We start from the raw sequence: 22,276 nt of genomic DNA on the forward strand, positions 1-22,276 counted from the left end.
GTTTGCCGAACGAGAAACAAGGCAATGGACAAATGACAGGCCTACTTCCGGTAGTGCTTGTGTGAGTGAATACTTCAACAAAAAACGAGTAGTGCGCTCGCTATTTCGGACGCTCGTTAGCTAGAGGAGGGGTTGGGGAAATATGAGGCGGAAGACTCGCTACGAGCGACCACACGTGCGAGCGCTTGGTTTGACATTTGGACGGTCGTACCTACTGCGGGCGAATGGCTGATTGCGTCCGGCTCTGAATCAGGCCCAGAGTCCCCAGCCCCTTCTGTCTTCTAACCTGTCTGTCTAATAATCCCTCCTATCCCTGCCTGAGACCGCACCCCAAGTATCCGCCCCTTCCTCCCCTCTAGCCTGTCTCTGTGTGATAAGTACACTGTAGCTCCTAGGTCATACTCACTGTTTGTCACTGGACAAAGGGTCCTGAGCAGATGCATTCAATGGCGCCCTGATGATAAACTGACGATCAGTAGGACATATAATACGTGTTCTCTCTCTTTTGACGATAGGTAAAAGGGAAACATCAAGGGTGAATGATAATCACAGGCACAAGGCCCCAGCCACCCTAACATCATCTATTTAGTGCTGTAGCACTGAGGTGTAACATGGGTCTTACAGGGGCATGTAAGGATCACCAAACTGGTATGAGGGGAAAAAGTGAAACAGACACACACTGACTACTCACTTTCACAACACCTTGCTTGTACGTCATGCAGCACTTATATACAAACACAGTGAGCAGGGCTGTCGACAGCTTTGCCGTGCCCAGGTACAAGGAGGGGATGTGCCGAACTGGGGTGGTGTGGCCAGACCCCCTTCTTCAAAAGAAAAAAAAAACCATATTTGCAGCTGCTCCCCCCTCCCCCCCCTCCCCACATATAATGCCGGGAGAGAGAGAACTGACTGCTACTGCAGTGTGTGTAGTGGGCTGGGGTGAGAGACTGTTGCAGCAGTAGCCAGTCTTCCTCTCTCTCCCTGCCCGAACCGAGTAGCGGCGGCAAGGGAGGGGGCAGGCTGCAGGACAGGCCTGGGTAAATAGTACCCGTTCCCCTGACGGGGGATGCAGTCAGGAAGCCGACGGTCGAAATGCCGACTGCCGGCTTCCTGACTGTGCAATCCCAACAGGGGACTAACGATAGGTGTCGAAATACTGATGCCTATAATTATCCCTACGCCGGAAGCCCAACGCCCAGCATGCCGAACGTAGGTAAGCCAGGCGCGGACAGCCACGGGGAGAGGATTAGGCTAGGGGCTCCTGGGGTGACTTAAGGTTAGGCACCCCCCCGGGAGGGTTAGGCTAGGGGAAGCGGGGGTTAGGGTTAGGCACCCCCAGGCGGAGGTTAGGGTTAGGCACCCCCGCGGGAGGGTTAGGTTTAGGCTGCAGGGACGGGGGGGGTTAGGTTTAAGATGCGGGGATGGGGGGCTTAGGCACTAGGGGGGAGGTTAGGGCTAGGCACCCCTAAGGGGGGGTTAGGGTTAGGGGGGGAGAGGGTTAGGTTAGTTAGTATATTTACCTGTCGGGATCTTCACTGCTGCTGGTCTTCCGGATCCGGAAAAACACGACTTGTCTCACACCTATCGTCTGCAAACAAAGTGATGTCACAAGCCTCATTCCCGACCTTAATACTGGTGCCACTGGCCTGTTGCCTGGACTTTAATATTGGTGCCATGGGCCTATTGCCCGAACTTTAGTACTGGCGCCACAGGTCTAGTGCCTGAATTTATCATGCCCACGAGCCTAAAGAAAGTACATGACTGCCGCAAAACTGCTCCGTGGTGTCTGCAGCATCCTCAAATTAACCGGTGGCGATCCATGCTCTCTGCTTTCACGGCCCGCATCACCTTCTTGATTGCTGATGGCATCTTCTGGCCTCTTCCATGGCTACTGGAAATCTTTCTCTCCGATGCACTTCTCTCCACTGTCGGACTGGAACTTCCCCTCTGCTTGCAATTACTAATTTAAATAGCTGCCATGATGTCACGGACCGCTGACGTGGTGAGCCATGATTGACTCTCCAGCACACAAGATTTGCTGGACTGGCAGTGAGTTCTGTTTAGCTCGCCACCCGTCCTTGTCATGGGGCTGTCAGGTTCAACACCAGAGGGGGCCGCCATAACAACGCCAAGGTCAGTGGCCACTACAGCGCTAGTCACCGCGGCGACTTCAGCATAAATTTGCCTCTGAACCCCTCCCACATCTAAATTCCTTTCATGTACTCTGGAGCTTTGCGAGGCCTTCCAGACAGGTCCTTCTTCAGCACAGGTGTCAGGGATGGTGTGAAAATGTTATCTAGGGTATGGTATATTTATGCTATGGGGATGGTGCAGGGCCGCCAACAGAAATTATGAGGCTCAGTACAGATGGAAGAGACAGGGCCCCACCCTCCCCCGGCCTATGACACGTTGGACACAGAAGTCCAACGAGCACTAGCACCCCGAGCAAGCACATGTTATTATGCCCTTTCCCACATGTGCTATAAATGTGTATATATATAGCAAAAGGGCATATAGCCTAACTGGCTCTGGTGCCTTCCTGATGGGGTCAGCGCCCCAAATCAATATCCTCCACATTGACAAGCGGCACTCAGACTTATAAATCCAAATACCCTCATCAGAGGGGTTTATTAATATCAGTCAACGTTTCGGGGTCTTTCACCCCTTCCTCAGGACAACATAAGGAAGGAGTCCTGAGGAAGGGGTGAAAGACCCCAAAACGTTGACTGATATTAATAATAGATAGATATATTCACACATTTTAAAACCATTACAGCTAATCAAATTTATGTAGTATGCAGTCACTAAGAATTCCAGTCCCAAAATGATTTAAAATCCTGGGATTATGGGATACAATCCTGGGATTAATTTTGGGTTCGGGATTAAGAAAAAAAAAAACTGAAAAATTCGAAAACAGCTCAAAACAGAAATTGGAAGTTAGATGACTAGACAGATGATGTAATGCAAACTGCAATATTCTAAAAAAAATTGAGTATTTATTCATATGCGGAAAAGTACAACCAAAGAAAAAGTAGAGCGACCAGGGTGTCATTGCTAATTCGTTTTCAGAATTCATTCCCAGCTGCATAGAAAGCACTTTCAGGCTCTACACTAAATTTGGTTAAGCCCATGTCCAATACCTGCCGATTCAGCAGTGCATGTGTTAGACTCATCACCATCATCATCAATATTAGGCAGAGTTACACGATGATCACGAAGTGGACGGATCAACCATTATTATGGCTTTGTAGATTTGTAGAGAACATCAGATACTGCAAGGTGTTGCACTACATGACACAAGTGTTGTTCAACAGTCGCAAGTTTCGTAACTTGTTCCATTATAGTTGGATCACCTGTGACGATTGCAACAATATAATTTTCAAGCAATATAATTTTAAATGACTTTAACTTTTTTACTTTAAGACATTTTTCTGCAGTCGTCGATCTGTGAACTCTGGGCCTGATTCAGACCCGGACGCTATTTGCGTCCGCTCGCTCTCAAAAAGGGGCCGGATATTTAAATTCAGCGCTCGCTCTTTGCGGTGTGAGGACGCCTCTATGTCTGTGCGAGCGCCCGCTAAATGCACTCGCTATTTTTTCAAGAAGCCACTTTGCCGTTCGCAAATCACGCCATCTCCTGTTTTTATTAGATTAACTGGGAACATCAAAAGACATCTGAACTGCTCGCAGCGCTTGAGGTAGGAATTACTTCCCGTAATCACTGCGAGCAGTTCAGGCTACAAGACAACCAAGTGACGTGATCGATGACGCTCCTTTGCTAATTATGCACTCCCATTAAACGCCCTTTTGACTGTTGGGCACGCCTGCGTTCGCACAACCACTCCCTCGTTTTCAAGCACCTTCCCCCGTTACCACCCACAAACGGCACATTCTGTCACTCAAAATAGCAGCCCCTCTGTGTTTTACGAGCGCACAATTTCCGACCGCAATGACTGGTTTGCGCATGCGCATTGTGAACCATATGCATGCACGGTTGTGCGACCATCACTCAGAGCGAGTGTGCGGACGCTTACGAGCGGAACTGAATCAGGCCCTCTGACCACACCAAAACACCAGAATTTGTTTGGCCATGTAAGATAATATTCATATATCTTTTATTAGCAGTAGAGGGCCATTTATAAATGTAGCAGAAAATTCCCCCACCATTTTAAAATTACTTATTTCCTGGATGACTTTTAATTTAGTTTTCAGGGCATAAATCACTACTCTAATTTATATGGTAGTTGGAGTGGAAGGTAAATCAACATATCAATAATTGCATTAAATCCTGCGATGTATAGTCAAAAAATTTTAAACATCAGTTCGCCTAAAGCTGTAATTCGCGCACTAGTGATGCATTTTTCATAGATGGACATTCATCAATATTCATTTGACTAGACATTGGTATGATCATGGCCTCTTTTGGTTGTACTTTTATTTTATGTTTGGCCAGGGGCGCCGAGAGGGCGGGGACTAATTACCTGGGTTTGATGTAGGTGCCCGGCGGGAGCCCATGTCTGCTGCCTGCTCTTACCTGTCAGCGGCAGTCTCACTCTCCTCTGGCTGTGCGAGGGGGGGACAATCACACTGATCGCGCCATTACCCCTGGATTTGACCCTGACTGAGCAGCACATGGAGCCACCCTATAGAGCGCACTGTGCTGCAAAATAGCATACTTACATTAGGCCACCCCATCCTGCCCATAATTACCAGGGCCCAGCACAGCTCTCTGCGGCCCTGTGTTTGGCAGCTAAATGTATATGAAAACCTTTTGTAGAACCGACAAAGGTTTTTAAAATAGCACTGCAAGCGAGCCGAGTGACAGAAAGTCTAGCTTCACCTATGCGCACCCATCATTGGTACGTGTGGCATTGGAGGGACATCATCTTGTGGGACATAATGTATATCTCAACTGTACCAGAGAGTGGACTGTTTTTTTGCCTGACCCTATGGATTTATATTGAATGGAGCATATGCACACAGCGAATTGATTGACTAACAGAGGGAGTGCCGGGATTACAATGTAAATATGATGATGATTATCCGTTTAGTCGACATCGACTTTAGGACACTTTATGGATCAGTGAACGACACGTAGTATACACATGTAATATAATCAGTAGCTGCAGTCTCAGAAAATGCTGATCCTATGTAATCTTTCTGCACAGCATCCTCTGTAGTTTACAAATAATGGTGCAATAGGCAAAAAACATGCAGTTAGTGGCAGTTCTGTGGACAAAAATGCCTTGTTAGTGAGAGAGGCCAAAGGAAAATGGCTAGCCGGGTTTGAAGAAGGTGATAGTAGCTAAACAAACCATGCATTACAACACAGCAGAAGAGCATCTCTGAATGCAGGGCTGTTACTAGAGGTGTGCATTAGGTGCCAACACACAGAGTGAGAGCTTTGTGGTCGGCACCATTGAGCTCATCTGTGTGACATCATTGGGCTAAGGGTGCAGGGCTGGAACAGAGCGCATTTAAGTCCTGTTACAGATTTTTTACGAAAGCTCAGCACATCAAATTTGCAGCAGAAGACCCCACTGATTCCCACTCCTGTCTACTACAAATATTATGGACAACTGCAAATTTTCTGAGGTGTACAGTAAACAACAGGATTTGGTAAAATGAAGTACAGTATACAGAGCAAGTTTGTGTGTGGTCGGCCATGAAGTGCAGAGGCTGCTGTGTACTCAGGCCTGGCTGTTGACATGGACTATTCTTGTGTTCCTTAAATCCAGCATGTGGGCTCTTTATTTGTGTGCATGAGTTCATTTCCAGGAGCAGCACCCACTCACCGAGAATTTATTGCTTAATTGCAGAAGGGATTTAGTATGAAAAGAATATCAGAATTGTTGTTTCTTTCCAATCATCTTCCTTGTGGTTTCACAGGCCACTAAGTAGTTGGAAAATGTGAAGTGTTTCCTGCTACTAAGTTACTAATTTATATGAGCTGCAGATAATTAGACACATCATCACAAGGGAATTTTAGTGCAACCCATGACAGATCAGTAAATGGGAGCACACGCCTAACTACTACTGGAGGTATGTCACATTGCACATAAGCAGGAGATGGAAATCCAAATGACAAAAAGCACTAATGTATATATTGTATATACAAACATTGGGCCTGAGTGAGTGACAGGCTATGAGCGTTTGGGGTGGTGACGAGAGAGTGGTCATAAAAACGCAGATGTGTCTGTCCGTTTGAACGCCATTTCATTGGCGTGCATAGATTAGCCACTGCGAGTGTATACGCCCCTGGAGTACTACCTGGTTGCGATGAGACTTGCAGTTTCTGTGGCTGGTCAGACCTGGTGTAAATTGTGCATGAGGGGTCGATAAGCATCGATGGTACCAATGTATACGCCGGAGTGTGACGTAGTGCGGATGTGAGAAAGCAGCAGTGAGCATCTCTATGCCAACTGGAATGTGGCAGGCATTAGCATACATTCACGTTCCCTAAGGATTTGCAGCTGCATACGCAATAGTGATCCTTGCTGAATCAGGCCCATTGTATATAAATACACATAAATACACTAACCTCCCCCCGGAGGTGCTTAGCCCTAACCTACTCCCAGTGATCCCTAACCATAACCCTCACTTCCCCTAACCTAACCTTTCGGGTGGGGTTCTAACTCCAGAATTGACCCTAAGTCCCCCGGTGGTGCCTAAACCTAACTCTCCCTAACCCAACCCCCCCCCCCCCGCACTACACAGTAACAAACACACAGTCGCCGGCTGTGTTTGTTTTAATTAGCAGCCAATGAGAGTCAGACAAACTCTCATTGACTACTGCACAGGGCCGTAGGGAGGGTGGTGCGGCCGGTGCCTCCGCACAGGGCGGAATCCTCCAGCGGCACCGGCCACACACTTATCTGTGCCGGAGGTCTGCAGGAGGAGACCTCCGGCAGTGGTGCGCGCTGCACAGTGAATTTCGGCGCAGGAACCCGTCCTCCCTCATCAACTCGGAAGGAAAGGTAATCGTTCAGGGGGGGAGGAGAGAAAGTGAGAGGGGCGGCAGTGCTGCACAGGGCGCACTGCTGTCCAGCTACGTCGCTGCTACTGCACCCACTGCCGGAGCTGGGCTGGGGGGGACTACTACTGGGGGCACAGCATCGGGGGGGACCACTACTGGGGGCACTAATGGGGGTGGGACTACTGCTGGGGGCACTGCATCGGGGGACCACTACTGGGGGGGACTGCTTAGGGGTGGGCTACTACTGGGGGCACTGCACAGGGGGGGACTACTACTTGGGGCGCTGCGTCAGGGGGGGGCACTACTTGGGGCCCTACTGGGGGGGACTACTACTGGGGGCACTACATTGGGGGACCACTACTGGGGGGACTATTACTGGGGGCACAATATAAGGGGCACTGCATAGGGGGACCACTACTGGGGCATTGCATAGGGTGAACTACTACTGGGGGCACTATATAAGGGGCATACTACTGGGGGCACAAGGGGCACTGCACAGGGGGACCACTACTGGGGGCACTGAATAGGGAGGACCACTGCAGGGGCACTGTATAAGGGGCACTGCATAGGGAGGATCACTACTGGGGGCCTGCATAAGGGGGACCACTACTGGGGGCACTGTATAAGGGGCACCACTACTGGGGGCACTGTCAGGGGGGAAAACTATTGTGGGCCTGCATAAGGGGGACCACTACTGGGGGCACTGTATAAGGGGCACTACTGGGGGCACTGTATAAGGGGGACCACTACAGGGGGCACTGTATAAGGTGCACTGCATAGGGGAGATCACTACTGGGGGCTACATAAGAAGTACCACTACTGGGGGCACTGTTTAAGGGCACTACTGGGGGCCTTCATAAGGGGTACCACTCCTGGGGGCACTGTATAAGGGGCACTGCATAGGGGGGATCACTACTGGGGGCCTGCATAAGGGAGGCCACTACTGGGGGTACTACATAAGGGGCACTACTGGGGGGCACTATATAGGGGCTTACTACTGGGGGCACAAGGGGCACTGCATAGGGGGAACCACTACTGGGGGCACTGAATAGGAAGGAACACTACAGAGGGCACTTTATAAGGGGCACTGCATAGGGGGGATCACTACTGGGGACCTGCATAAGGGGGACCACTTCTGGGGGCACTGTATAAGTGGTACTACTGGGGGCCTGCATAAAGGGGGGCCACTACTGGGGGCACTGTATAAGGGGCACTGCATAGTAGGGATAACTACTGGTGGTCTGCATAAGGGGGACCACTACTGGGGGCACTGTATAAGGGGCACTACTGGTGGCCTGCATAAGGGGAACCACTACTGGGGGCAGGGGGGGACTGTATAAGGGGCACTGCATTAAGGTGCATATGGAATGGAAAGGAATGTTTCCAGAGTGACGAGAAAGGGGTGTGTGTCATGTCGATACGCCCCATTTTTCAGTGACCACGCACATTTTTTCAGTGTGCGCACTTAGGAGGGGGGGCTCCAAATACCCTAGTTACGCCATTGCTGCCGGGACTCATCACCCTGCATTCTCCACCAATGTGCTGCACCCAGGCAAGCCCATAACCATGGAGATATATAGAATCTTCAAGAGAGATAAAAAGAAGTTGCCCATAGCAACCATTCAGCTTCCAATTTACATTTTGTAATCTGTGGTAGATAAAATTGTTTGCAATGGACAACTTCATTTTATTTTTCTCAAAGGCATAATACATCTTCCCTCTAGAATGTAAACTCTGGCGAGCAGGACCCTTATGTAATCTGCACATTGTAATTATGTATATATGTAAAGTTATAAAGTTGTCTGTACAGTCCATAATATTCTATTGAGTGGACCAATCCATTTTGCTGTTTAATTTATCTCTGTTGTCAATTTACCTCTATATTCAGCTCAGTTAATTTAGAGTACCACCAATCCGAGATTACTCCAGACAGACCAGAAATCTCGAGATCTGTCCAGAATCCAGAGTCCCAATATTCCAGATCGGTAGTGTTCGCAGGCATAGCAGCACCATGTTTGCATGTCTGTTCGTTCGTTTGCTGTTTGCACCAGTATACAAGCGGTGCTACAGCTGGGCCGTATGTGTCAGGCTTGCAGAGACCCAATTAGGATTTTTTGCTTCCTGTAGTGACTCTTCGCTGACTGATTAAAGTCACCGGCAGTCGGCCACAAGGTAGGAGCAGAGAGAAGCCAGACATAACCTTGCTGAACTTGACAGATTATCTCCTCTGGGGACTGAATGCACAGCAAAACTGTTTGTATATCCTCAGTGACATCTGCAAAGGGAAGCTGTTTTGAGACATGCTATAAAACATCTGAAGTCCACTAGGAAGTAATTTATGATAGAAATGCATGTACTTTGAGTCTGTTAGCAAATGTAGTGGCATATACAAGGGCATGAGAGAGCTCTGGTCTTGTATATATAGGGACATGAAGGGACTCTACCATATATAGGGGTATGAGAGGGTACTGAGGCATTTATAGGTGCATAAAAGGGCTCAGGTGCGTATAAAGGGGCATGAGAGGACTCTGGTTTGCCATATAAAGGTACATGAGGGAGCTATGAGGCATATTAAGGGGCATGAAAGGGCTCTGAGTCATTCAGGGGCATGAGGGTGTTATGAGGCATTTAAAGAGGCTGTGGGCTCACATATAAAGTGGTAAGAGCTGCTATGACGTATATTAAGGGGCATGAGGGGTCTGTACAAAGGTACATTAGAGGGCCCTGAGCTGGCATATAAGGGGGCTATGAGGTATATAAAAGGGCAAGACTCATATAAGGTTACATTAGGGGGCTCTGTGTTTTGCATATAAGGGGCTATAACATAGTTGCCTACCTTTGCTGTCTCTTCCCCGGGAGAAGCCCTGGGAGGAGAGGCAGGTGGGTGGTGACGGGGGCGGGGCATTGACGATTTGCGTCATTAAGACCCGCTCTCTTGCGGTAAAATGCCCGCGATTGGCTTAAATTTAAATAGGGGGCGGAGCCAAATGACTCAAATCGCGTCATTAAGCCCTGCCCCCTGCACGGACACCCACGATCGCCACGGAAATTCTCCTAATTCTGCCCACTTCAATAGGAAGTGGGCAGAATGCGGGAGAAATGCCTACCCTTCCGGGGGTGCGGGGGGTTACCAGAAAAATCGGGAGGGTAGGTATGTATGGGCTATAAGGGATATAAAGGGGCATGAGGAGGCTCCAAGGTATAGTGTGGTTTTGGTCACATGAATGGCCATAACCCCTGTTCAGTGATGTAGTATGAAAAGGTGTTAACCATAAGTAAACTATGGGTCTGATTCAGAGTTGGGAATAGAGGCAGTACGCTCGCAAGCGGGTTGATGTTCCCCCACTGCGCATGCGCACGATGGAGGGAGCTCCGTTGTGCGCATGCGCGAGACCCGGCGAGCGACGGGCTCTCCATCGCTCCGGGTCTCGCACCAAAGGGGGCGTGCTGTCGATGTTGATTGACAGCACGCCCCCTTTGGTGGGCGTGCCGGGGGCGTGCCTGCCAGATAGAGGAGTTCCCATGGGAACGCCTACCGTCTCAAGCCGGCCCCACTGACATCACTAGTGATGTCAGTGGGAGTGATTTTGGCTCTGATAGAGCCAAAATCACTCCAGGGCTTGCGGCAGGGAGACCCTACCGCAGGGTCTCCGTCGCAAGCCCGATGGTCGCGATGGTCAAGACCATCGCGACCATCATCATGGACGCTCGCTATAGCTGTGGGTGGTAACCCACAGCTATTCGAGCGTCCATGAGGCCGCTAAAAAAAAAGGTAGGAGGGCCCTGATTCAGAGCAAGCGCTCTGGTCAGAGCGTTCAGCTCTGAATCAGGCCCAGAGTGAGATATCTCTCTCAACTGTGAACCTGAACAAACCATATTGCAATGCAAGGTGTGTGAATACATAATTTTTTTTACATGTGGGGTAAATACTGGCTGCTTTTGCATGTAGCCCACAAATACTGCACAGCTTTATTATTACTCTACAATTTAGATGTCAGTTTGGAAACACTCCTCCCAAATCTAAATCTCTGCACATTTTAAATCTGCCCCACCTGCAGTGCTGCATGGTTTCACCAAGATGATCAGTTGAGAGAGATATCTCACTCTGGGGCCTATTCATCAACACCAAACTAATGGTTTTAAGGAAATTTTTCCTTAAATACTGTTTTTTGGTATTCATTAACACACTTAACACAGGAGATATAATCGATATCTCCTGGTTAAGTTCGTCTGTGTTAATTTCCACACTCCCCATACATTAGTATGGGGATGTAGAAATTAAGCTTTTCATCAATCTCTGAAAATTAAGTATTTTCGGAATCTGATGGTGTTGCTATACACCACTCTCAGGTGGCGTATAGCCCCCGATAGTGTACACAAGCTGCCGACTACATGCAGCTTATGTAGGAAAGTGACATACTTACCAGCTTTCACCATCCTCCTCAGCTCCCTCCGGCTCTGGCTGGTCTGTGTGTTATCCCCAGCCGCTACATGGTGCTGCTGGCAGGAAGCGTCTCCCCTCTGTGCACCAGATCACTAAGTGCTTCTTCAATTAACTGTTTTTATTTACTCTAAACATTTGATTGAAGAAGCACTTATAAATGCCACCGGGCAACAGAGGAGAGACTTCCCGGCAGCAGCAGCATGTAGCAGCGGGAGAAAGAAGAATAGTAATTTAAAAAAACTATATATATATATATATATATATATATACACGCAGTCCCCTCCTGCCTGTAGCCTCCATTTGCCGGTGCCCAGCTCCAAACAACACGGGGATATAGCATGGAGCCTCAGCCAGTGCAGGAGAGCATCTCCCTGTCGGCTGCATTAAGAAAATACCTGCAAGTCCAGGTTGACCGGGCGGGGGTTGGGGGACCTGCTACCTTCCGGGAAGGTGGAGGGCGGCAACATTGAATTGGTGCGGGCAGCAGAGAGGAGCCCACTAGGGCACAGTGTCCTGCAAGTGGGGGTCGTGGGACCTGCTAACTTCCAGAGGACAGAAGATTCGGGGGCAGGAGGGGAAGAGGGTCGGCGGAGGCACAGCCAGCAGCAACAGTGGATGGAGCAGGCAGCGGAGGGGTGCTAAACGCCGGGGGACAGTTCCCTGCAGAGTACTGCAGTGCAGAGGTGGGTGAAGGAGATGGAGGACTGGGATGTAGGCAGGGAAAAGTATCTATTTTCCGAAAAGCTGTCATCGCAAAAATGACAGCTTTTCGGAATAGATAGTTATGGGGAGGAGGAATGATGAATTCCTACCTAATTACCTCCATCGATATTTATGTGTTAATGAATAGGCCCCTCTGTTCCCAAGTCTGAATCAGGCCCTATGATAGTAAATAAATAATAATCATAAAAACCAGCAGAAAAATTGTTCATATAAAAGGTCTGCCAGCTTATGTAATGTATTCTGTGCAATGATCTGAAGAGATCACTCAGACATACCAAACAATGTCTTACTGATGTTACTCACCAGACTGTAGAGACTAGCCATTTCTTAAAAGCCAGGTTCAAAAACTCTCATTGTGAATGCTAACTGGCTTCCTGTGTTAGTCTGTAAAAAAAACATGCAACAACATAAAATCTCAGCTTACAAAATTCCACACATGGATAATTATTGCTTTTGCATAAAACCAATACTGGTAGGAGATTGAGTCAACATATGATACAAGCACTTTCTGTAGAATCTTTTGAAATAAGTTGTTTACAGGGCATTTAAATGTGCTGTTACAGGATGTCAATATACAATGAAATCTTAGCATTGAAATCCATAATTTAATTTGATGCCAAGCAGACAAAAATAGTACTGGTGGATGTGCAGTTGGCATTTTTTTCAAGAATACTGTAAACTGTGGTCTTGTGAACAGGATGACCCAAAGAGAGGGTACAAGCAGCGTGTGGAAATAGTAATGACTTTATAATGTACTTTGTGAACCATACAACCCTACTTTATAATATTTGAGACCAGTTTTAGTTTTATGACACAGAATTAAATATATACAATCATCATATGTGTGACTTTAATATTGAAGATGAGCACATGAAACTTTCTGTTACTTATATTTTGGTTAACTGTACTGTATAGCTTCCAGTGCTCTATAAACAGGATGCTAGTTTGCCTGATAATAGTACATTATGCTACTGTATGAATTGTATTGCGTTGTTTACTAGAGTGTGATAGTAATAGTTACACCAGACAAATGGCAATGTTTCTTTGGGAATATAATTGCACTTGATACAGTACATGCACATGTACAGTATTACCGGTTGCGTTTTCCATATCCAAAATGCTTGGGAAGGAAAGTATTTTGGATATCGTATTTTCCGTAATTTGGAATATATGTATACCATAATGAGATATCTTGGGAATGGAAACCAAGTCTAAGCACATAATGCATTTATATTTCATATACACCTTATATACATACCCTGAAGGTAATTTTATACAATATTTTTTAATAATTTTGTGCATCAAAGTTTACGTACATACTCTAAATTAATTTATGTTTCATTATACACCTTATACACACAGCCTGAAGATAATTGTATACAATATTTTTAATAATTTTGTGCCTTAAACAAAGTTTGTGCACATTAAACCATCAGAAAGCAAAGGTGTCACAATTTTGCTAAAAAAATTCTGTATTTCAGAATATTCTGTATTTCGGAATATATGGATATGGGAGACTCAATCTGTATCAATTAAAGTAAAAAATATATGTATTATAGGGGATGCAGTTACTTTACTGGCGTCCAGAATGCCGGACGTCGGAATCCCGACGCTGGAAGCCTGACTAAATACTAGTCGTCTAAATACCAACGCCTATTTTTATCCAGATGCCGAAATCCCGACACCCCGCATTCCGAACGAAGGTAAGTGGGGACTGTTAGCTGTTAGCTGCGGGGTGGGGCGTGTTAGTTTAGGCACCCCCCGGGGGGACTTAGGGTTAGGCACCCACAGGGGAGGGTTAGGCTAGGGAAAGGGGGAGTTAGGGTTAGGCTCCACTGGTGGGAGGTTAGGGTTAAGCACCCCCGGGAGGGTTAGGTTCAGGGTGCGGGAAGGGGGAGTTAGGGTTAGGCATCGCCAGAGGGATGTTAGGGTTAGGCACCCCTTGGGGGAGGTTAGGGTTAGGCACCACTAAGGGAGGGTTAGGGTTAGGGGGGGGGATTAAGGTACTTACCAGCCCCAGAGGGGATCCTGACAGTTCGGGTTTCCAGCGTCGGTATTTAGTCTGCTTAGAATATATCAGACGGCATTACTTACCGATTCCTATTATAGTTTTTAAAGGAACATTTACTCAGTTTGTAGTTCCGTGTCTGTTATAGATCCCTTGCTTCTTTTATTTATTTATTTATTTATAATATTACTATGTATTATTATTAGTACTATTTCCATCCATTGAAGGATCATAATAATATAAAATGGTATAAATCAGAATATGAAGATGGCCTGCCCAAAGGAGCTTACAGTCTAAGGACTTGAGAAAATATTTCATGTCTTATACTTCTCAGGGGCCTATTAATCAAAGTAATTCTACTCTTAAAACATGCAGGTATGGCTTTTGCCTTCTGTACTACTATTCCTGCTGGCAAGTGATACTCATTTTCCATAACTTTGGGAGTACTGTAACTATTTTACGGCATACCTGGTTTCACACTACATTGCTATCTCCAATAATTTTCTGTGCCAGCATTGAAATTTGGAATACAATTTTACTCTGCTTCATGAGTGTTAATAACTGGTCCAGTGGATCCCGGTAATTGCAAAGCAACCGGGACACCGCGCACTCGCCAGCCACAATGGCCGATGGTCGTGACGGTTGCTAGGCACCCGGTATTCTCTGCAACTGCACTGCCTGTTGGCCCTGGCTGTTACTAACATCCGGGACGTTTTGTTTGTGCCTTTATTGCAAGGGTTAGTTATTCACCTGCAATGCAATTTATTGTAAGGGGCCTGTCTCTGTATGTACAGCTAATCAGCTGCAGTCTAATGAATTGCAAGGGGCCTGTTTCTGTTCAGGGGTTCTGATTGGCTCCCTGAATAGTTAAAGCACAGTCAGGGCATTGGTGCATTGTCTATTATAGGGCTCTATTTACTACAATCCGCATTTTGAATGCAGATTGTAGTGTGATATTACCAACTGAATTCGCATTACGAATTCAGCCAATATCACAGGGATGTACTAAAAATCCCTTGCAGGGACAGAGCTTGCGATAAAGCTCTGTCCCTAAAAATCCCCTCCGCACACTTATCACTGTATTTTTGCAAAAAATACAGTGACAAGTGCCCGCGCATGCGCCGACCGTCTGCCGCTAAGCCCCACCCCTGCCGCTAAGCCCCGCCCCCATGATCGCGATCCCCCCGTGACCCTTCCCCTCCCCCCATGACCCTCCTCCCTTTATTACTCTTACCTCCGATGATCGGTGCTCCGGTGATGTCCTCCATGGCTCCGGTCAGCTGACATCCCATCCTGCACTGGGACCCGGTCAGCTGATGACTGGGTCACAGTGCAGGATGGGAGACCAGCTGACCAGAGGAAGGACATCACTGGAGCATCTGTCTCCGGTCCCTGGACTCTGGTAAGTTTTGTTTTTTTCTCATTTTTTTTTCTTTTTTTTCAAGTGTATCAGAGTGTTGTCTGTTTAGACCACACAGCTGATCACTGGGGCCGGCTCCGGTCTCTCCTCTGCCTGTTGGAGCGGAGCAAGAGTCCGGTAATGGGGGAGACCCTGGATAACTCCACCTCCAGGTGGCGTTATTATCATAGGGCTTTCCCCAGTATTTTTTCACAATTTATTTTTAGTAACTTTGGCCAGGTGACATTTCCCATTACAATTATGGGAAATGCGATCTGCTTACTAAAAATAAGTGATAATTAGGGGTTGGAGTAGAATTTTAAGAATTTTTTTCACTTTATTTTAGTAAAAATAATGTTAATAAATAGAGCCCATAGTGTCTGTCCTGCAAAAAGTCACGTGCCCTGCTGCAGTATTCTAGTAGTTTTCTGCTAGTTTTTTCCAGCCATTCTTTCATTTCTACTTGTCCATGCTTGTAGGAATCCCTGCCTGCATCTGTCTAGTATCTAGGCCCGCCAAGAGCCGCACCAGGCCCAGGTAAAATGGGACGTGGCCTAATCTTGGGAGGCATGGCCAAGCCCCCTTAGGTTTAAAAAAAAGTATGGTTTTTCAGCGCCGCGAAGCTGTGTGCTGGCGAGGGGGGCGCAGTGAGCCCCCTCAGCCCGGCGCATAACCAGTGGGGGGGGCGCTATCAGCTTGATTGCTCTTCCACAGGCATAGGAGACTGCTGTGGATGCTTTTAGCAGCCGTGAGCAGTCTCCCAGTGCTGCCTGTGCTGGGCTGCTGTGATGGAAGGGGGGGGGGAGCGGTGCCGGACCCGGGCCCCTGCAGGGCCCCTCCAGCAAGCCCGGGGCCGAATAATTAATACCTGCTAACCCCCTCTCAGCACCCCTGCTGGTATCTACCATTTGCAGTACCTGGTTTCTCTCCTGTTTTATTTCTGTTCCCATCTCAGCCCATTCCTTTTACTGCCTAGTTTCCACATTGACTATTTGCACCTGTGTTAAGTCCTGGCGGAATACTAGTAATGGGCAAACTTACTTCATTCGCAGTGGCGGTTCTAGGGGCGGGCAAGCAGGGCACTGCGGCCTGGGGGTGCAGTCGCAGTTACCCCACCAGCTTCTTCTAATTTGACGGCCAGGGGTGAGCAGGGCTGGGGGGTAAAGTGCCACATGCCCCATGGGCAACTACACTTTTACAGTTTGGGGCCGCTGGCTGGTTGCCGTTTGGGGGGAGGTTAGGCACCCCTAGGGGGGAGGCTTAGAGTTAGACACCTCCAGGGAGAGATTAGGGTTAGGCACCCCCTGGGAGGGTTAGGTTAGGGAGTGGTAAAGGGGGGTTAGGGTTAGGCACTAGGAGGTTAGGGTTAGGCACCACTAAGGGAGGGTTAGGGGGAACAGGGGAGGGTTAGGGTACTTACCTTCCCCAGTCGGGATCTTCATCTTGTCGGGCATCCGCTGATGGGATTTGAAACAGCCACCGGTATTTCAATCCCATTTCAAAGAAAGCATTTATTTTGTAAATAAATATATACAGTAGATGCTGCTATTCTTTATCACTTTATGAAAAATTGTGATTTTGGGGCAAAATTGTGTGGAGTATCTTGTAGAAATAAGGTTATTTTCTATTTCTATCTGCCACCCAGTGCCTCTTCCTGTCACCCACTGACAGGAAGAGTTACCCACTGCCTCTCCCTGTCTGCTTGGGATCCAATTGGGAAACCGGCTGACGTGATCCCGACTGCTATATCTAGACGCCTGTCATTTTCCCGATGCCGGGAGACAGGTGCCCGGCATCCCAATCATCGTGATGCCGGGTGCCACGTGCGGACAGCCGCGGGGTTAGGTTTAAGGCACCCGGGGGGGACTTACGGTTAGGCACCCCCTGGGAGGGTTAGGGCTAGGCTAGGGGGAGGGAGCGTTAGGGTTAGGCACCCCCAGGGGGGACTTAGGGTTAGGTAGCGGGGAAGGGGGGGTTAAGGTTAGGCACTTAGAGGGGGGATTAGGGTTAGGCACTTGGGGGGGTTAGGGTTAGGCACCCCTAAAGAGGGTTAGGGGGGTTAGGTTAGGTTAGTTTTTACTTACCTCAGGGCGTTCGGGATTTCCAGCGCTGTCGGGCTTCCGCTGCCGGGATCTGTTCAGCTGTCGGGCTGCCGGGAATCGAATTTCATACCAATTCTGTCTGCCTCTACCCTGTCATCAGGGGCGTATCTATAATGGGTGCAGGGTGTGCGGGGAACACGGGCCCTTGGGTCCAGGGGGACCCCGCACCGCACACCCTGCACCCATAGTATTACTTACCTCTCTGGAGTTCCACGTCGGTGTGGGGGTCCAGCGCTGTAAAAACGACTGCCGCGGCCATTTTCCCATCATTTGCGAATGCGCAGTACAGGGAAAATGGCAGCCATGGCCATTTTCCCGGTGACCAGAGCATGCTCTATAGACTCTGGGCGCACTCTAGTGCCCAAAGTCTATAACTCCAGCACTGGCTGCGCACAACTCGGTGCGCTGCCGGCTGCCGGACAGAGAGGAGGGGGCCCGTGTCGGAGACTGCACACAGGCTCCCTCATCTCTTGAAACGCCCCTACCTGTCATCCATTGCCTTACCCTGCTACTTTCTCCCTGTCACCCTCTGCCTTTTGCTGCCACCCACTGCCTTCTGCTGTCACCCGCTGCCACTCCCTGTCTCCCTCTGCCTTCTGCTATCTCCCTCTGCCTTCCTCTGTCACTCACTGCCTCTCCCTGTCACCCTCTATATCCTAGTCACCCACTGCTTCTCCTTGTCTGCCTTTCCCCTGTCACCCATTGCCTCTCCCTGCCACCTTCTGTCTGTCACCCTCTGCCTTCTGCTCTCACCATCTGCCTTCTGCTGTCACCCATTGCCTCTTCGTCACCTTCTCCCAGTCGCCCTTTACCTCTCCGTAGGGCATGCCCCCTAGAGTGATGATCAGAGGGCATGACATAAAACCATGCCACCTTGTCGTGCAGAAGAGAGTCCTCTTTAGCTAAAGAAAACTTTCGCCCTAAGCTCCACAAGGTCTAAAACCAGCCCTGTTTATCCGGGAAAGGCGGCTGTTATAAACCATTTTTAGTCTTCGGGAGTCATATGTTGACAAGCATTAGTTTATTGCTCAGGTTCTCAAACGTGGTCCTCAGGATCCCAAACAGTGCAGGTTTTCCAGGTCTCCTCACAGAATCACAGAAATAATTATTTCCACCTGTGAAGCTTTTAAAATGTGTCAGTGAGTAATCAGTACACCTGTACACCTGCTGGGTGACCTGCAAAATGTGAACTGTGTGGCGTCCTGAAGACCGAATTTGAGAATCACTGGTTTATTGCAATGAATATATGTGCAAACTTTAAAAAATATATTTTACATGCTATATCTATGTCATGATCTGACCCTGTATGTGTCTGTGTTGTTTACAGCAGTGGAACAGACGTCCTATAGAATAAGCAGATTCTATTATATAATAATAAATTAATTAAAGATGTGTGCCGGGTTTTGGATCTGTATCTGCTTTGTGTTTGCCAAAACCACCCTTGCTTGTTTTGTTTTTACCTAAAAAAATCATAAAAACAGATGAAATCACATCATTTGGGCCTGTTTTAATCCTACAGTATTATTAACCTCAATAACATTTATTTCCAGTCATTTCCAGTAAATGTTGACCACCTCACAGCTTACAATATTGATTCATCCAGTTTAGGCTGACTAAGCTAAGCAACAGCAGTGGGCGTCACAAACGTGGCAGTTCTGCTTCCAACATGGTACATTTAGGAAACAGAGTGGCACTGCAGTGGCAGACAGAATAGCAGTTTAATAAACTATACGACCCCATAGGAAGTTAAAATCAAGATTGTTTTCATTAATCAAGAAATAGGTCAGAGGCCTGAGGGAGTTGGAGTATGTTTATGAAAAAGGTCACAGGTGTGACTGAAACGCGTAGTTGCTCCAGATGGACAAAGTCTCTTCCAGTATACAGAAACCCAGACACTCTTGGGAACAAGAGGCGGCAGCGGCGACACTGCATATAGATATTTACCTGCTAAGGATTGCTGTTGCAGACAGCTAAGGACTCCCCGGGTGTGCCTATACTTTGAAGATGTGTCGACGTGACACCAGACAAACAGCACCCGCCCGCTAAAGGATATCTGCCTGCTAAAGTTAGCTGTCTCAGACAGCTGAGGATTCCATGTGTATATATTCAAAGTCCAGGATTAGCGGTGACGGCAGCGATACTGGATAACAACACCCACTTGCTAATTAAACAAGCCGGCTTTGTAGGCAGACACGCTGTGACTTTGTATGTATGTTAAGATACCCTACAAAGGATTCGTAAGTGTGAATATTTATAAATATTTTGCATAAATCACCAGAGCGTGTATTTGGGGCTAATGATCATTTCTATACTGGAGGTAATCATTACATGGTTAGTGCATTTGAATTTACACCTGTTTCTGCTAAACTTACTTGTATTGAACTGTTCTAAGTCGGGTTAAATTAAACAGCTATATATTGGAGGCAATTCTACTGCCCTGCTAATACAAGCAAATACCCCTCAAGCTGAAAATAAAAAAGCTTTATAATTTTAAGCACAATCAGTATACTGGATCCAATCCTATTAATCACTCTTTAATCAATCTGCACTAACAGGAAAGCTGCTACATTAGTGACATGTGGATATAGGTTATGGTTAACGTTTATGTTGCAAAATGAGATGTTACATTTTTCTCAGATGTATACTGAAATACAATTTATTATACAAAGTGACTGGATGGGCAGCACATTCCTGGATGGACAGCGCAGCACACTCCTGGATTGACAGCACACCCCTGGATGGACAGCACACTCCTAGATGGAGAGCACAGCAAACCCCTGGATGGAGACCACAGCACACCATTGGATGGAGAGTACAGCACACCCCTGGATGGACGGCACAGACCTGGATGGAGAGCACAGCACACCCCTGTATGTAGAGTACAGCACACCCCTGGATGGAGAGCACACCACACCCCTGGATGGACAGCACAGCACACAACTGGATGGACAGCACACCCCTGGATGGACAGCACAGCACACCCCTGGATGGACAGCACACCCCTGGATGGAGAGCACAGCACACCCCTGGATGGAGAGCACAGCACACCCTTGGATGGAGAGCACAGCACACCCCTGGATGGACCGCACACCCCTGGATGGAGAAGACAGCACAGCCCTGGATGGAGAGGACAGCACACCCCTGTATGGAGAGCACAGCACACCACTGTATGGAGAGCACAGCACACTCCTTGATGGAGAGCACAGCACACCCCTGGATGGAGAGCACAGCACACCTCTGGATGGACGGCACACCCCTGGATGGAGAGCACAGCACACCCCTGGATGGAGAGCACAGCACACCCCTGTATGGAGAGCACAGCACACCCCTGGATGGACAGCACACCCCTGGATGGAGAGCACAGCACACCCCTGGATGGACAGCACAGCACACCCCTGGATGGACAGCACACCCCTGGGTGGACAGCACAGTACACCCCTGGATGGAGAGCACAGCACACCCCTGGATGGACAGCACAGCACACCCCTGGATGGAGAGCACAGCACACCCCTATATGGAGAGCACAGCACACCCCTGGATGGAGAGCACAGCACACCCCTGGATGGAGAGCACAGCACACCCCTGGATGGAGAGCACAGCACACCACTGGATGGACAGCACAGCACACCCCTGGATGGATGGCACACCCCTGGATGGAGAGCACAGCACACCCCTGGATGGAGAGCACAGCACACCCCTGGATGGACGGCACTGCACACCCCTGGATGGAGGGCACAGCACACCCCTGTATAGAGAGTACAGCACACCCCTGGATGGACAGCACACCCCTGGATGGAGAGCACAGCACACCCCTGGATGGAGAGCACAGCACACCCCTGGATGGAGAGCACAGCACACCCCTGGATGGACAGCACAGCACACCCCTGGATGGACGGCACACCCCTGGATGGACAGCACACCCCTGGATGGAGAGTACAGCACAGCCCTGGATGGAGAGCACAGCACAGCCCTGGATGGAGAGCACAGCACAGCCCTGGATGGAGAGCACAGCACACCCCTGGATGGAGAGCACAGCACACCCCAGGATGGAGAGCACAGCACACCCCTGGATGGAGAGCACAGCACACACCTGGATGGACAGCACAGCACACCCCTGGATGGACAGCACACCCCTGGATGGAGAGCACAGCACACCCCTGGATGGAAAGCACAGCACACCCCTGTATGGAGAGTACAGCACACCCCTGGATGGAGCGCACAGCACAGCCCTGGATGGAGAGCACAGCACACCCCTGGATGGAGAGCACAGCACACCCCTGGATGGAGAGCACAGCACACCCCTGGATGGAGAGCACAGCACACCCCTGGATGGGGAGCACAGCACACCCCTGTATGGAGAGTACAGCACACCCCTGGATGGAGAGCACGGCACACCCCTGGATGGACGGCACATCCCTGGATGGAGAGCACAGCACACCCCTGGATGGACAGCACAGCACACCCCTTGATGGACAGCACACCCCTGGATGGAGAGCACAGCACACCCCTGGATGGAGAGCACAGCACACCCCTGGATGGATGGCACACCCCTGGATGGAGAGCACAGCACAGCACAGCCCTGGATGGGGAGCACAGCACACCCCTGTATGGAGAGTACAGCACA

The sequence above is a fragment of the Taudactylus pleione genome, unplaced genomic scaffold, assembly GCF_031769625.1.
Source record: "Taudactylus pleione unplaced genomic scaffold, aTauple2 ptg000055l, whole genome shotgun sequence".
Lineage (NCBI taxonomy): Eukaryota > Metazoa > Chordata > Amphibia > Anura > Myobatrachidae > Taudactylus > Taudactylus pleione.